Raw genomic sequence first — 15,445 nt, 5'->3', positions numbered from 1 at the left:
ATTTGGCCCTGTCTGACTACGCCCTGAAGCAGATCTTAGGATCTCTTAATTCTATAAATTGACCGAGTGAGGTGGCGCAGTGGTTAGCACGCTGGACTCTCATTCGGAGGGACGACGGTTCAGTCCCGCGTCCGGCCATCCTGATTTAGGTTTTCCGTGATTTCCCTAAATCGCTCCGCCGGCCGGGGTGGCAGAGCGGTTCTAGGCGCTACAGTCTGGAACCACGCGACCACTACGGTCGCAGGTTCGAATCTTGCCTCGGGCATGGATGTGTGTGATGTCCTCACTCTAAAACATGGTGGGCAGCTGTATGACAAGTGACACTGAACGGCAACATCCTAAACAACTTTACAGAATACGTTTATCGGGGGTAATTAATTGACACAAAAGGGGATTTGAAGCCTGAAATTTTTCGTCGAATTAAACTGAGTTGGAGGGCTTACGAAAGGAATGCAACAGCTCTCAAATTTAACATGCCGATCCACTTAAAGAAGACAGTTTTTGATCAGTGTGTACTACCGGTTTTAACAAACGGTTGTGAAACTTGTACTTTAAATGAATTTTTCAAAGGGAAACTGAGAACTGCTAAGAGAGCTATGGAAAGGTCAGTATTAGGCCTCACTAAGAAAGATTGACAGAAAAGTGAAGGCATTCGAGCAATTACAGGAGCAAAAGATATTATAGAACGGGTTAAGACTCTAAAATGGCAGTGGGCAGGACATATTGCACGAACGAAGGATGCAAGATGGACAAAGTCAGTTTTAGAGTGGAGTCCCAGAGGAAAACGGAGACCACCTGATCGCTGGGATAAGGAACTCAGGAAAGTTGCGGGCTTCAACTGGCAGAAGACAGCAGCGGACACAGATGCATGGAAAAACCTCCTAAAATGTATTTAATAACTTAAAGAGGCTACATCTTGTATAGATTGAATTAGCTGAACAATAAATAAATAAAATCTCTCAGGAATGAGCCGCGGTAAAATCGTCAAACCCGCCGAAGTTTCTGGTAGGTTATAATAGAAGAGCCGTTGATTAAAAGAGAGCTGGTTAAGTAATGTAACATTCCATACCGTACATCTGAATCTGACTTCAGCTGCGATCCATATGGTCAATAGTTTACGCAAGAAACAACATACGTAAGTAATTCGAGGGTCATTCTAAAAGTAAAGAACGTTTCGCTCTGAAGAGCCCCATCATTAAAATGCAAAATGCGAGCGAATCTTTTCTGCAAACAAATAACAGTGTTAGTGGCACTTGGCGTCGTCATTACTAACCTACCACAAAACGGAAAGATGCAGAATGGGTCTCTGATGGTTCGCTGGGACTGAAGAAGGGCTTTTCTGACAGTTCCACGTGGTTGTGTGAACGTTCTGTGCGTCCTATGCCAAGTGAACAGAAACTATGTACAACACCTGAAGCATTTAAAACCACCACCTTAATTTCCTCTGCTTTTTTAACACGTTTTTATTAGGTCGCTTTCTTGTTGTTCATCTGTTCGGTACAAATTTAGCAACTGATTTGAAACTAACGTCTCGATGAGCTAAAAACTTCAAACTTTGAGATAGTTCAGAATGCAAAACGGACTCACTTTCTTGTCCGCTGTGTGGCGTGTGCCACCACTATTTCTTACCTTTCCTATTCCATTCGCGAACGCTGGCGAACGTCTATGTGAGCTCGACTCTTAATTTTTTACATTCGCCGTCTTTTCGCCAGATGTGCTTAGGGGGAAGCAATATATTAGTTCACTCATCTAAAATGAAACTAAAATAAACTTGAAATTTACCACTTATCTCTGTTGTAATCTCACCAGAATGTTTGAAATCGATTGAAAAATTTCACACACATCAAAGTAAAATAACAAAAAATAATTATTTAAATAAAAACTTTCTAAAAAAACACTTCTCGAAACGGAGAGAAAACTATGAAATGATTTTACACAGCTCCTTACAGATTCCTAAACTCATACAGATAGTCCTGAAAATTTGTTTTCGAATTTGTAACAGCTATGATAATACCTGTAAAATTTAAAACGTAAAACGTGGGGCGCATGCAACCGATAAAAGTAAGCAGTGTAGAGAGCAGCCGCCGGTGAGAGGAATCGCACAGCAGTTCGTATCACTTGCAGTGCAATAAAATTGTTAGTACCTTAGATGTGCTATCCCTGCATCAGTTATCTACTACACGCGCCCCCACGTTTTTCGTTTTGTATTTTACAAGTATTGTTATAGCTATTAAACAATCAGAAGCTGAAATATTCAGGGTTGGTTGTATGGGGCTAGGAGAAAATCATTATTTCGTGCTTTTTAGTCTGTTTCGAAAACTTTTTTGCATTAATGCAGTCTCGAAAACTTTCGAACAGAGGGCCTAGGAAAGAGTGTGGAGCTCTACGACAGGCATTTAGCTTTAAAGAGCGACTACATAGAAATCAGAATTTTTGTAAAAACTCTTTTCTTTCATTATCTTTCCCCACAGTCGTTTAATGAACAAAGTAAGAGCATATGGACTATCAGACCAATTGTGTGATTGGATTGAAGAGTTCCTAGATAACAGAACGCAGCATGTCGTTCTCAATGGAGAGAAGTCTTCCGAAGTAAGAGTGATTTCAGGTGTGCCGCAGCGGAGTGTCATAGGACCGTTGCTATTCACAATATACATAAATGACCTTGTGGACGACATCGGAAGTTCACTGCGGCTTTTTGCGGATGATGCTGTGGTATATCGAGAGGTTGTAACAATGGAAAATTGTACTGAAATGCAGGTGGATCTGCAGCGAATTGACGCATGGTGCAGGGAATGGCAATTGAATCTCAATGTAGACAAGTGTAATGTGCTGCGAATACATAGAAAGAAAGATCTCTTATCATTTAGCTACAATATAGCAGGTCAGCAACTGGAAGCAGGTAATTCCATAAATTATCTGGGAGTACGCATTATGAGTGATTTAAAATGGAATCATCATATCAAGTTGATCGTGGGTAAAGCAGATATCAGACTGAGATTCATTGGAAGAATCCTAAGGAAATGCAATCCAAAAACAAAGGAAGTACGTTACAGTACACTTGTTCACCCACTGCTCTAATACTGCTCACCGGTGTTGGATCCGTACCAGATAGGGTTGATAGAAGAGAGAGAGAAGATCCAACGGAGAGCAGCGCGCTTCGTCACAGGATCATTTAGTAATCGCGAAAGCGTTACGGAGATGATAGATAAACTCCAGTGGAAGACTCTTCAGGAGAGACGGTCAGTAGCTCGGTACGGGCTTTTGTTGAAGTTTCGAGAACATACCTTCACCGAGGAGTGAAGCAGTATATTGCTCCCTCCTACGTATATCTCGCAAACAGACCATGAGGATAAAATCAGAGAGATTAGAGCCCACACAGAGGCATACCGACAATCTTTCTTTCCACGAACAATACGAGACTGGAATAGAAGGGAGAACCGACAGAGGTACTCAAGGTACCCTCCGCCACACACCGTCAGGTGGCTTGCGGAGTATGGATGTAGATGTAGATGTAAATGTAGATGTAGAAATGCTTGGAGGAACACACGTTCTTTACTTTTAAAATGATCGACGTGTTTCAGTCATTGTTTTAGGAAGTCAAAGAATTCCTACCGTACTAGATTTGAAAAAATAAAGGGGAGCGTTGGCCTTTCGCCATATTCATCGGGTAGGTTCGTTGCTCGTACTGCCAAGTCACGTGCAGAGAAATGCTTCCGTTAGCAGGAACGGAAGCATGGTAGAGTATCGAATGGTAGGAAAGGATTGGTATTTTCTGCAGTAAGCTACGTGCTTTAAGGGGAAAAGATACTCCGTGCATGACGAGTTTAAAGTATGCACAATTTCGAACAGAGTACGTCGCTTAAACATAAGCTCTGTTCTAAGGGTTAGAGCTGTTCGGGGCGACCAAAAGTTGGAACAGCGTAGAGTCTTGCAGCAGCCCGTTACATAAGACTGGGAGATTGCGCCATTTCTCAGAAATTTGCGCGAATCTTCAGAGAGTGCAAAATAGTGTTGGCAGTGAAGTGTGGCCCGGCGCGGAATGTTTGGGAAATCAGTTAAGGCCACTCGCGCTGGCTGACAGTCAAGATATATTTAAGCTGATGATGGAAGCGCTTGGCAGGGACACAGTTCTATAGCGGCGGCCGGCAGCAAAGCGTTTCCCGATATACAAATTGTACGCGTCAGGGTGTGCACTGGCAAAAGGCGACGAGGTCAGACAACTCTCTCAGGAAACAGTGCCGCTTAGTCTACACTGACGGACAAAAGAAGTGAAGGGGAGGACGAGACGGAATTAAACTTCACGAGATGAGGACGGTGTGTGATGCTATTTCAGAGATCACAGAATCGAGCCCAATGTGCAAAGAGCTTGGCATTATGATCTCACTCACCAGTACGGCGTTGCACCGCCTCTGGCCTGGATGATACGTGCTCTCATTCAGTGTGGCAGAGTGTCGTGAAGCCGTTGTATCCTGAATGAGATTTTCACTCTGCAGCGGAGTGTGCGCTGATATGAAACTTCCTGGCAGATTAAAACTGTGTGACGGACCGAGACTCGAACTCGGGACCTTTGCCTTTCGCGGACAAGTGCTCTACCAACTGAGCTACCCAAGCACGACTCACGCCCCGTTCTCACAGCTTTACTTCTGTCAGTATCTCGTCTCCTACCTTCCAAACTTCGAGTCTCGGGGCGGCACAGAGTTTTAATCTGCCAGGAAGTTTCGTTGTATCCTGTCCTGAGCCAAGCTGGTCGACCGGATGCTGGCGCCCGAACGGGGAGTAGACGCGCGAACTGGTCCCAGATGTGTTCTGTAGGGGACAGATATGGCGATGGTGGTGGCCAGGGAGTACCTCAGAATCACGCAGCCAGTTCACAGAGACACGTACTGTGTGTCGAGCAGCACTGTCGCGCTGAAAAATGCTACCACGGTGCTGTCGCGTGGCAGATGACACAAGAGGACACGCGATGTCCATGCTGCCAAGAGTTCCCTCAGAGACTGCTAGCCGTAACCTCGAGTCAGACCCGATGGCTGCCCACGCCACGGCATCAGGAACAACACCGCCGTGCCTTTCCAAAGCACTGAAAGAATGGGACATCCCTCCAGGTCGCCACCATGGTCACCATGTGTACATATCCGAAGTACATCTCTCTCCGACCACCATCTTTTTTTTTTCAGGTAGTGCAAGCTTCGAAAAAGTTTCACCATCATTAGTGCGTCGGCTTTATTTTCTGTCGAATAACCGGGAAAATTTCGACAGCAAATTTGATGGTGGTAGGACTGAGACGCCCGCTAAACCCGCTGGGCAGGACAGGTAATAGGATTGTGGAAAGGGCCAAAGGTTGAGGTCAGTTTCTCCTTCTAATTGTCATTTATTGTAATTTAATAACCTTTAAATGGTTCAAATGGCTCTGAGCACTATGGGACTTAACTGCTGAGGTCATCAGTCCCCTAGAACGTAGAACTACTGAAACCTAACTAACCTAAAGACAAAATTGTTAAGGCTTTCGTGGCCACTTGTTGACAAACTGCCTATTGGCTTCTGTCTCGGGTTCTTCGGCCGACGTTCATCTAATGATTTTTCTGACGTTTCGCCAGCACGAGTGGCTGGCATTGTCAAAGCTTCACCCTCCATTGCCGGAATGGAGGGTGAAGCTTTGACAATGCCAGCCACTCGTGCTGGCGAAACGTCAGAAAAATCATTAGATGAACGTCGGCCGAAGAACCCGAGACAGAAGCCAATAGGCAGTTTGTTAACCTAAAGACATAACACACATCCATGCCCGAGGCAGGATCCGAACCTGCGACCGTAGCGGTAGCGCAGTTCCAGACTGTAGCGCCTAGAACCGCTCGGCTACTCCGGCCGGCTAATAACCTTTACAACCAAAGCGGCACATACCCGGACCTTTACCGAATGCAACTCTTTTCACGCCTAAAGGCCTCAAAATAAGAAATCTTGACAAATCAACAAGATAAAAATCTTGTAAGATAGCATTGAAATAATTAAAAAAAAACAGAAAAAATATGCAAAGTGCAATACAAATGGCTGAGGGCCACAATTAAATTTCAAAATTTTAGAATATTTTACCATAGACTTTTAAAGGCAGAAGGCCAGAATATTTAACAACAAGAAATCATAAAAATCAACAAGATTAAAAAGCAAGTAAAGAGACAAATCAAATAAATTGAAAAAAAGGTATCACGGCTACGTGGAAAGCCTTAAGGCTAAGCAGATAGAACATACATATGCAAGGTGCAGTACCAAAGGCTGAAGGCCACAATTAAGTTTAAAAATTGTAAAATATGTTACCATAATCTTTTAAAGGCAGAAGGCCGCAATGTTTAAGCTTGAAAGATAAATTTAAAAATAAATTTTGCAAAATTTTAAAAGAAAATTAAAAAATAACCATAAGCCTTGAATTTAAAGAAGTTGGCAACAGATAATTAAACACCGGTGGCACTCAGAAGCCTCCAGGGAGGTCGGTCTGCCCTCGTTCACTTAGGTGAGACAGATGGTGAACCCAACTGCACCTGATCCGTCGGAACCCAACCAGGGAACGGCCACGGACCGACCGACACAACGACTTGCTTCCCGTCACTCAGCACATGAGAACTCAAACCGGAAATGTTATAAACGCGATAATCCACAATGGAGTATGTATTAACTGTCAAAATTACACACCATGTTAGACAGCGACAACATGTGAGGGAAGGACGCTGCCTGAAATTACGCTAGTGGCCAGGTCAGGTAACCGGAACACTAACGGCCACTAGGCAGAAAATTTCGCTGGTACACTTGAATTTGAAACATGGCAATACAGTTAACTTCACTCAATTGAACACTGCCTGAATTTACGTCAGTGCCCAGGGCAGGAAACCAGAACACTAACGGCCACAAGACAGAAAATTCCACTGGTGCACCCACATTGTAGTCGACCAACAGAGTTAATTGCCCTGCATGGTGGCTAAATTTCAACAGTAGAAACACTCGGTGTTGCTCACAGGAAAACCTCCCCACCACCGAAACGAACCACCACAACGTGAATGGACGTGGCTTGGGTAGTTGAAACCACTACTCAACTTTGACGTCCAGGGTCGGTCAACCACGAAGCTCGTAGCGATCGGACAACTCCACACACGCTCCGACACTGCTCAGAGGCTGCCAGCGGCCCCAGCCGACTGCACCGCGCGGAGATAACTTCCCTCGTCCGCTACAACCGACCTACCGCCTCCAGACCCCCTAGCCGGAAACTGTATGCACCAAACCAAAGATGGTACACGGCGCAAATATCGATACACATCACTGCTGCCACACGTAGAAGGAAGAAGAACCACGACGTAACGGCAACAACGGCGGGAAACCAAACACAGATAGACAGCGAAGTTCACGAAAACGCATAGTTGGGAGTGAGGACGGCTCAAGGACTACACCGAAACACGTATGGGCGAAAATAGAAAAATAAATGTGGTTGCTCAAAGCAGAACCGATTTTCGAAACATTTGTTCGAAACCAAACAAAGAGAAAAGAGTGAGCTTCAAAATGAGTACCTGATAACGAGGCCCAAAAAGTTCGATGTACACTCTAAGAAAAAAAAAGATGCATAACGAAGGAATTATTCGAATGGGGCGGAAATCAGTAGATGCAATGTTCAGACGAACACATTAGTACAATTTGAGGAAAATTGCGTGATCTATTTAGAAGAACGAGCTACAGAAATTGAGCAAGTGAATAGTCCATTAGTCCAACTGTCGCCCTTTTTTAAACACTTGTGCGGCTCAACATTGATTGACAGCGTTGATGGATGTCCCCCTGGCGGATACCGTGTCAATTTCTGTCCAACTGGGGCGTCAGATCGTCAGATGCCGAGCTGGTTGTAGAGTCCTCCCCATAATGCTCCAAACGTTCTCAGTTGGGGAGAGATCCCGAGACCTCGCTGGCCAAGGTAGGCCGTGTGCTGGCGGCCATTACCTTGCTGAAATGTAAGCCCAGGATGGCTTGCCGCGAAGGGCAACAAAAAGGGGGCAGAATATCGTCGACGTAGCACTGTGCCGTAAAGGTGCTGCGGACGACAACCAAAGGGGTCCTGCTGTGCAAACAAATACCATCATTGTTGAATGAGATTTTCACTCTGCAGCGGAGTGTGCGCTGATATGAAACTTCCTGGCAGATTAAAACTGTGTGCCACACCGAGACTCGAACTCGGGACCTTTGCCTTTCGCGGGCAAGTGCTCTACCAACCGAGCTACTCAAGCACGACTGACGCCCCGTCCTCACAGCAGTACTTCTGCCAATATCTCGTCTCCTACCTTCCGAGTTCGAGTCTCGGTCTGGCACACAGTTTTAATCTGCCAGGAAGTTTCATATCCGCGCACACTCCGCTGCAGAGTGAAAATCTCATTCTGGAAACATCCCTCATGCTGTGGGTAAGCCATGTCTCAGCAATATCCTTTATTTCAGGAGAGCTAGTTCTGCAAGGTTCGTAGGAGAGCTTCTGTAAAGTTTGGAAGGTAGGAGACGAGGTACTGGCAGAAGTAATGCTGTGAGGATGGGGCGTGAGTCGTGCTTGGGTAGCTCAGTTGGTAGAGCACTTGCCCGCGAAAGGCATAGGTCCCGAGTTCGAGTCTCAGTCCGGCACACAGTTTTAATCTGCCAGGAAGTTTCACCACCATTCTTGCTTGTCGGGCAGCATGGCGGGCGAGAGTCAGGTTGGTGTCCCAAACCAATCCGGTGCGTATCCAGACACCTCACTGCCGATAATCGGATCTCAGTTCCGTGGGATTCATCACTGAAGAGATTCCAGATCATTGTTTAATGAATCAACATAAATCTTCATTTCCAATCAGTGATTCGTTACTTCAAAGTACGTACTCTTCCATTCGTATAATTTTGACCCTTAATTTACGAGAGACCCCGTGCAGTGCTAACTCCTAAGCTGAATTTCTTCCTCCCGGTATCTTGTTCGACACTTCGAGGTTCTCCGTTACGATTTTGAAACATCCTGTGTACGAGCGCCTTACGGGACAGGACGATGCCACGAGGTAATAAAGAGCTTGGAGGATTTGCAGCCTGCGAGACAGGTCCGTACTGAGTGGCTGGCTGTGTTCGCAGGCCGCGCGCCGGCGCCGGCGTTTCGGCAGCCGCCCGTGTAGCCATCGTCAGGGGCGGCGGCGGCAGCAGCAGCAGCGGCGGGGGCGGAGGGGGAGTGGGCGCCGGACCGCCGCCTGCTGCCCGCCAGCCCGCCGAGGCCGCCGCTGCTCCCCTGCGAGGTCAGCCGTGTGTCTTCTGTGTTGTGTCCGCACCCACACTAACACCCGCTGTCGTAACACACTAGCGTAACTGTTCAAGGGGCTGGGGTCGCTCTTGTTAGAAGCTAGTGAGCTCACGTCAGGGAGGCAGAACGTGTACGACACACATTAATCGAGGACTAACGTCGTACGGCGGTCCGATTTACATCAATCGCCAGCCGCCGTTTGAGGTCCGAAAAAGAAATGTTCTGCCAAGTACTATTGTCAGCAGGCAGTCGCCACGGTGGACCACTCGAGGAAACCGTTTTCAACTCTCTCTCTCTCTCTCTCTCTCTCTCTCTCTCTCTCACACACACACACACACACACTTATCCCCTCAGTGCCGTGACTGCACATTGTGGCTTCACTGCGTAAAATTAATAAATGGCTTTCACCAGCTCAAGCCGTTTAGTGCACCTTCATGTACGTTGCGTAGTTTCTGTTTTTCCCTCATGATGACGTCAAGTGAGTTGGTAAAAAACGTTTATTAATTTTACGAAGAGGAACATCCAAGGCCACATATGAGTACCCACGAACTGAAGAGGATGTTGTTGTTGTTGTTGTTGTTGTTGTTGTCTTCAGTCCTGTGACTGGTTTGATGCAGCTCTCCATGCTACTCTATCCTGTGCAAGCTTCTTCATCTCCCAGTACCTACTGCAACCTACATCCTTCTGAATCTCCTTAGTGTATTCATCTCTTGGTCTCCCTCTACGATTTTTACCCTCCACGCTGCCCTCCAGTACCAAATTGGTGATCCCTTGATGCCTCAGAACATGTCCTACCAACCGATCCCTTCTTCTGGTCAAGTTGTGCCACGAACTCCTCCCCAGTTCTATTCAATACCTCATTAGTTATGTGATCTACCCATCTAATCTTCAGCATTCTTCTGTAGCACCACATTTCGAAAGCTTCTATTCTCTTCTTGTCTAAACTATTTATCGTCCTCGTTTCGCTTCCATACATGGCTACACTCCATACAAATAATTTCAGAAACGACTTCCTGATACTTAAATCTATAGTCGATGTTAACAAATTCCTCTTCTTCAGAAACGCTTTCCTTGACATTGCCAGTCTACATTTTATATCCTCTCTACTTCGATCATCATCAGTTATTTTTCTCCCCAAATAGCAAAACTCATTTACCACTTTAAGCGTCTCATTTCCTAACCTGATTCCCTCAGCATCACCCGACTTAATTCGACTACATTCCATTATCCTTGTTTTGCTTTTGTTGATGTTCATCTTATACCCTCCTTTCAAGACACTGCCCACTCCGTTCAACTGCTGTTCCAAGTCCTTTGCTGTCTCTGACAGAATTACAATGACATCGGCGAACCTCAAAGTTTTTATTTTTTCCCCATGGATTTTAATACCTACTCCGAACTTTTCTTTTGTTTCCTTTACTATATATATATAAGGACATCACACACAGCCATGGCCGAGGCAGGATTCGAACCTGCGACCGTAGCAGCAGAGCGGTTCCGGACTGAAGCGCCTAGAACCGCTCGGCCACAGCGGCCGGCTGGATGCCAGAGTCAGCACCTGTATTGCCACCCATTAAGGCTACAGCTCCTACTAATATGTAGGACTCAATACGTGGAACCTCAAAGCCACTTGGGCTCTTCATCTGTAAATGTAATAATTTCGTGTAGTCCTTATGCATTGTTGTAGTAACAAATCCTCAGTGACTTGGAAACCTCTGTAGTAATTTTTTATATCAATAAAGTGTAACGATCAAAGATCCATTCTTTCAGTGTGGATGGACAGCAGTCCCGATTACTTGCAGGAACCCAGAATGACGAGTGAGGGGTTAATGGCTAGGTGACGCTAAGCGAATAGTGCGTGGGAGGCTGGCTGGTGTGATGGGAAGAGTGCCCGGATGGCCGAACGGTCGAGGCGGCCGTTCGCGTTAAGCAGGTGATCTGGGTTCGTGACCCAGCCCAGCACAAGGTTCCACCTAATACCACTGACTCGTTTCAATGTTCAGTTGCGGCAAACGTCATTAAAAACCTTTGAAATCTATCTCTATAGTCTCTCTACACTTGCCAAAAATTTCTTTTCAATTAATGATGGGAGGATTTACCCTAAGTTTTTGAAATGGATGAAATTTTCCTAGGGGACAGCTTCAGACTTATCACATCAACCTCGAAAAATAATGAAGCGAAATACTGTTTTGTCCTTTGGTTAGCAAAATACCTCGTACGACAAAGAATCTTTGAAGAGTTGCACATCACATTGCATTTAGTATGTATAAACTTAGGAAAATAGCGCTTTTTGATTTTGTGTCAATATTTAAATCAACTACTACTAAGTTTAAAGTCTGCATCTCATAAAAAATTCACGTAAAGAACCAGAAGTTCTATGTGTAATGACCGAATCATGAGGTACTCTGCTAGGAAAAAAATCATATACTGCAAGTATGAATATTGGCTGTAAGCCTAGTAATTTTGGGTGGAGACATACAATGCAAGCCTCTTCCGTCTGTCCATTAAGAGGTCACACGTATCGGGAAGCCGTAGATATCACGATCAATGATTGGGAATTGCAGGTAAAAAGCGACACAGTCACGTGTCATCTATAAGCATCCAGCACCAAACGCCTTATATAGAGGCCCTCAAACGCCGAAGAAATTCTGAATTCCATAGTTGCAGCGAAAAGTAGCAGCCTTCGATGAAAGAGCCTACAGTAGATACTGTGTGAGTGAAAAGTCAGACTAAGAACGACTTGCAAAAGTTCACCTGCACGTACCTGTGGGTTAGGGTCGCTGGTTTCCATTTGTCTACATGTCACTTCAGTTGTGACGAGTATTTGAGCCTAAGTGTTTGATTATAATAATATAATCTGGCATTCCCACGGTTCTTGGTCAGTAATACCATACGTTATTGCGTCTTAAAATTGCAGGCTGCGGTTGTCTTTTGTTCTAGCAAGTCTCTTGTATGTTTTTGTAAACCAGTGTCTGTGCCCTTCTGCACTTTCACTGCTAACATTTGAAGAAGCAATAAAAAGCAAACTAGTAAGCGAACCCGGCGTTTCATTTGACTGTCAGCATAATACGAGGGTAAGTCAACTATTAGCCGCAAAGTAGTTATAAAATTTTATAGTAAGCAAATAGGAAACTTACAAGAACATCATTTTTCGACATAATCTCCTTACGTTTCAACGCACTTGCTCCATCGTTGTACAAGCTTCCTGATGCCATCGCAAAAGAAAGTTCTCGGGTGAACTGCGAGCCAGGAGTGCACCGCTTCTTTCATTGCTTCGTCCGAGGCAAATCGACGGCCCTTAATGCCTGTTTGAGTGGACCAAACAAGTGATAGTCAGAAGGGGCAAAAATTGTTCAAATGGTTCAAATGGCTCTGAGCACTATGGGACTTAACATCTTAGGTCATCAGTCCCCTAGGACTTAGAACTACTTAAACCTAACTAACCTAAGGACATCACACACATCCATGCCCGAGGCAGGATTCGAACCTGCGACCGTAGCAGTCGCGCGGTTCCGGACTGACGCGCCTAGAACCGCTCGGCCACCGCAGCCGGCTAAAAATTGTTCAAATGGCTCTGAGCACTATGGGACTTAACATCTGAGGTCATCAGTCCCCTAGAACTTAGAGCTACTTACACCTAACTAACCTAAGGACATCACACACATCAATGCCCGAGGCAGGATTCGAACCTGCGACCGTAGCGGTCGCTCGGCTCCAGACTGTAGCGCCTAGAATCGCTTGGCCACCCCAGCCGGCTCAGAAGGGGCAAGCTCGGGACTATATAGAGGATGATTCAGTACTTCAGTATGCGGACGGGCATCGTAGTGCAACAACACAACACCTTTCGACAGCAATCCTCGGCGTTTGCTTCGAATTGCAGGATTTAGCCTGGCAGTAAGCATCTCACTGAAACGTACTCTGTTTATAGTTGTGCCCCTTTCCCGATAATGTTCCAGTACTGGACATTGTGCGCCCCAAAAAACCGTAAGCCTGTTTTCCTGCGGACAGTTGGGTCTTGAACTTTTTCTTGCACTGCGAATTTGGATGTTTCCATTCCATACTCTGCCGTTTACTCTCCGGCTCGGCTCGTAATGATGGATCCATGTTTCGTCGCCAGTAATGATCCTGTCTAAGAAGTTGTCCCCTTCGTTACCATCGCGATCCAAATCTTTTTTGCAGATGTCCGAGCGCGTTTGTTTATGAAACTGTGTGAGTTGTTTTGGGACCCATCTCGCACAAACTTTATGAAACCCAAGTCTGTTGTGGATGATTTCATAGGCAGAACCGTGACTAATTTGCAGACGATGTGCCACTTCGTCAATAGTCAATCGTCTAAAAGAATCATTTCACGAGAACGCTCAATGGTTTCTTCATTTGTGTCGGTAAACGGTCGTCCGGCTCCTTCATCATGCGCAACACTTGTGCGACCATTTCGGAATTTTTCAGTCGATTCGTAAACACTCCGTTGTGACAGAACACTGTTCCCGTACTATACCGAAAGTCCTCGATTAATTTCGGTCCCTGATGCGCCTTCCGACCACAAAAAACGGATCACTGAAGGTTGCTCTTGTTTGGTGCAAATAGACAGCGGAGTAGCCATGATTAACAGCACGGAAGTGATAACGAAACTAACCTAGCAGCTTGAAAATTGCAAAGATATAATAACAAATAAATAAAGCATGCGTCATCAACGTAAAACGACAGTACTACCAAAATAAACAAAAATATAACTAAATTGCGAATAATAATTGACTTACCGTCGCACTTGCCTCCCTAAGCTTGAAATCCAATTGTACTGTGTCGAACCACGGCGACCTGTAAAACGTCAGCCTGCCTCCGTCGCTGTTTCACTGCTATACACTGTCACACATGTAACAAGAAAGGGACGAGCAATAACCCAGCGTCTCCACTGATCTGAGACTGAGCTTCTAAAAAGTATGTCGCGACCCACGTCGGGTTACTATATATGATACAGTCTCTATAATGTCCCCAAGCATGTAAAAAGCAAGGTCTTAATTTTAAATAGGGCCGGAGTGACATTCGCAGATATTTGCTGCTTTTAGTACTGGTAGGCACAATGCTTTGCGGCTGCCACTGGTCGTTAGCGTCCGCCAAAGTGGGGGAAGGGAAGGGGTGGGGGAGAGAGAAGTAGCCACTTGCTCCCCCTCCCCCCACCCTCTAAACCGCCAGCCTCTAATCTGGAGTACAGAGTCTGTATTGATATAATAAGTGGTGGATAAACTTCAGTTCTCTGGGATAAAGTACGTTTTTAGTGTCATCTATAAAGATTAGTTGTCATGACATGACATGTATCGAAAATAACGATCTCATTTATACAAAAAAATGGCAAGTCCGGCCACCTCAACCCACATCTCCCTACTGGTGTATTGCTGACACTGTCAGTAGTTTTAGAGGTTTGACAAGATTCACACAGTGAAACGCACAACGAAAGCACCTTTTAGTACAAGCTGAGACAAGGTGTAGCAAATAACTAATTTTTCTCGTGCATTGAATGACAGCGTCAGTAACTGAAAGGTTAAAAATATTTTTCCGTCTTCGCAGTATGCAATTTTTAAATTGGATGTTCCCCTCTTCATGGTAGCGCTGAAGGAATATGGAGGCGGGACATGTTTTTTTCAGTTTTGTGAACGTCGGTAATTCATTTCGGTACCCACCGTGAGCAAAACTTACCTTTATTACTGAACGAGTATGACGAAACCTGGGGCGCGGTACCCAAACCCATTTCCTAGTTAGCTACCAAACGGCTTCCAGGGACAACAAAAGTTGATTTTGAAATTCGGCGTTATTATTGACCGAACTTAAAATTTTAAAATGCCGTCGTAAAACACTCATAAAGCAGCATAACCTTATATTAAAAGTGTAACACAATAAGACGAGTGTTACACTTACAAACTGTGTGTTTGTCTCGAGACAACACAACTGGCGGCGCGCAAATACCCAAACTTTTTTCACCCAGCATTTGAAGTTGAGAGCAGTTAGCGACTTCGAATAAACATTAATTTCAGATCTTCTTTCAACTTTTTCTCACTTACTTGCTTGGAGCAAATACAGGGCCGATCAAAATTTTTTGTTTACCTAGCAGAACTGTGAATTTGTGATTAAAGCAGGGATTTCGTTTTGAATATTCTGTCATATCCCCAGTCTGATAATAAAAGAAGT

General features: G+C 45.2%; 1 protein-coding gene across 2 annotated transcripts in view; it reads left to right on the top strand.

The window, feature by feature from the left end:
• The window catches only part of LOC124717378, a 59,091-nt gene that overhangs the window by 19,098 nt on the left and 24,548 nt on the right, over positions 1-15,445 (top strand). Inside the window, exon 2 of one of the 2 annotated variants that reach the window (XR_007005747.1) lies at positions 9,106-9,263. The exons of the other annotated variant lie outside the window; for it this stretch is intronic. The gene's annotated coding sequence lies outside the window, so the exon portion shown is untranslated. The remainder of the gene's footprint in view (positions 1-9,105; positions 9,264-15,445) is intronic. 2 annotated transcript variants of the gene reach the window in all.

This window comes from Schistocerca piceifrons, chromosome 9 (assembly GCF_021461385.2).
Source record: "Schistocerca piceifrons isolate TAMUIC-IGC-003096 chromosome 9, iqSchPice1.1, whole genome shotgun sequence".
Lineage (NCBI taxonomy): Eukaryota > Metazoa > Arthropoda > Insecta > Orthoptera > Acrididae > Schistocerca > Schistocerca piceifrons.
Note: the sequence above shows the minus strand (reverse complement) of the source record. Positions and strands in the feature narration are given on the sequence as shown.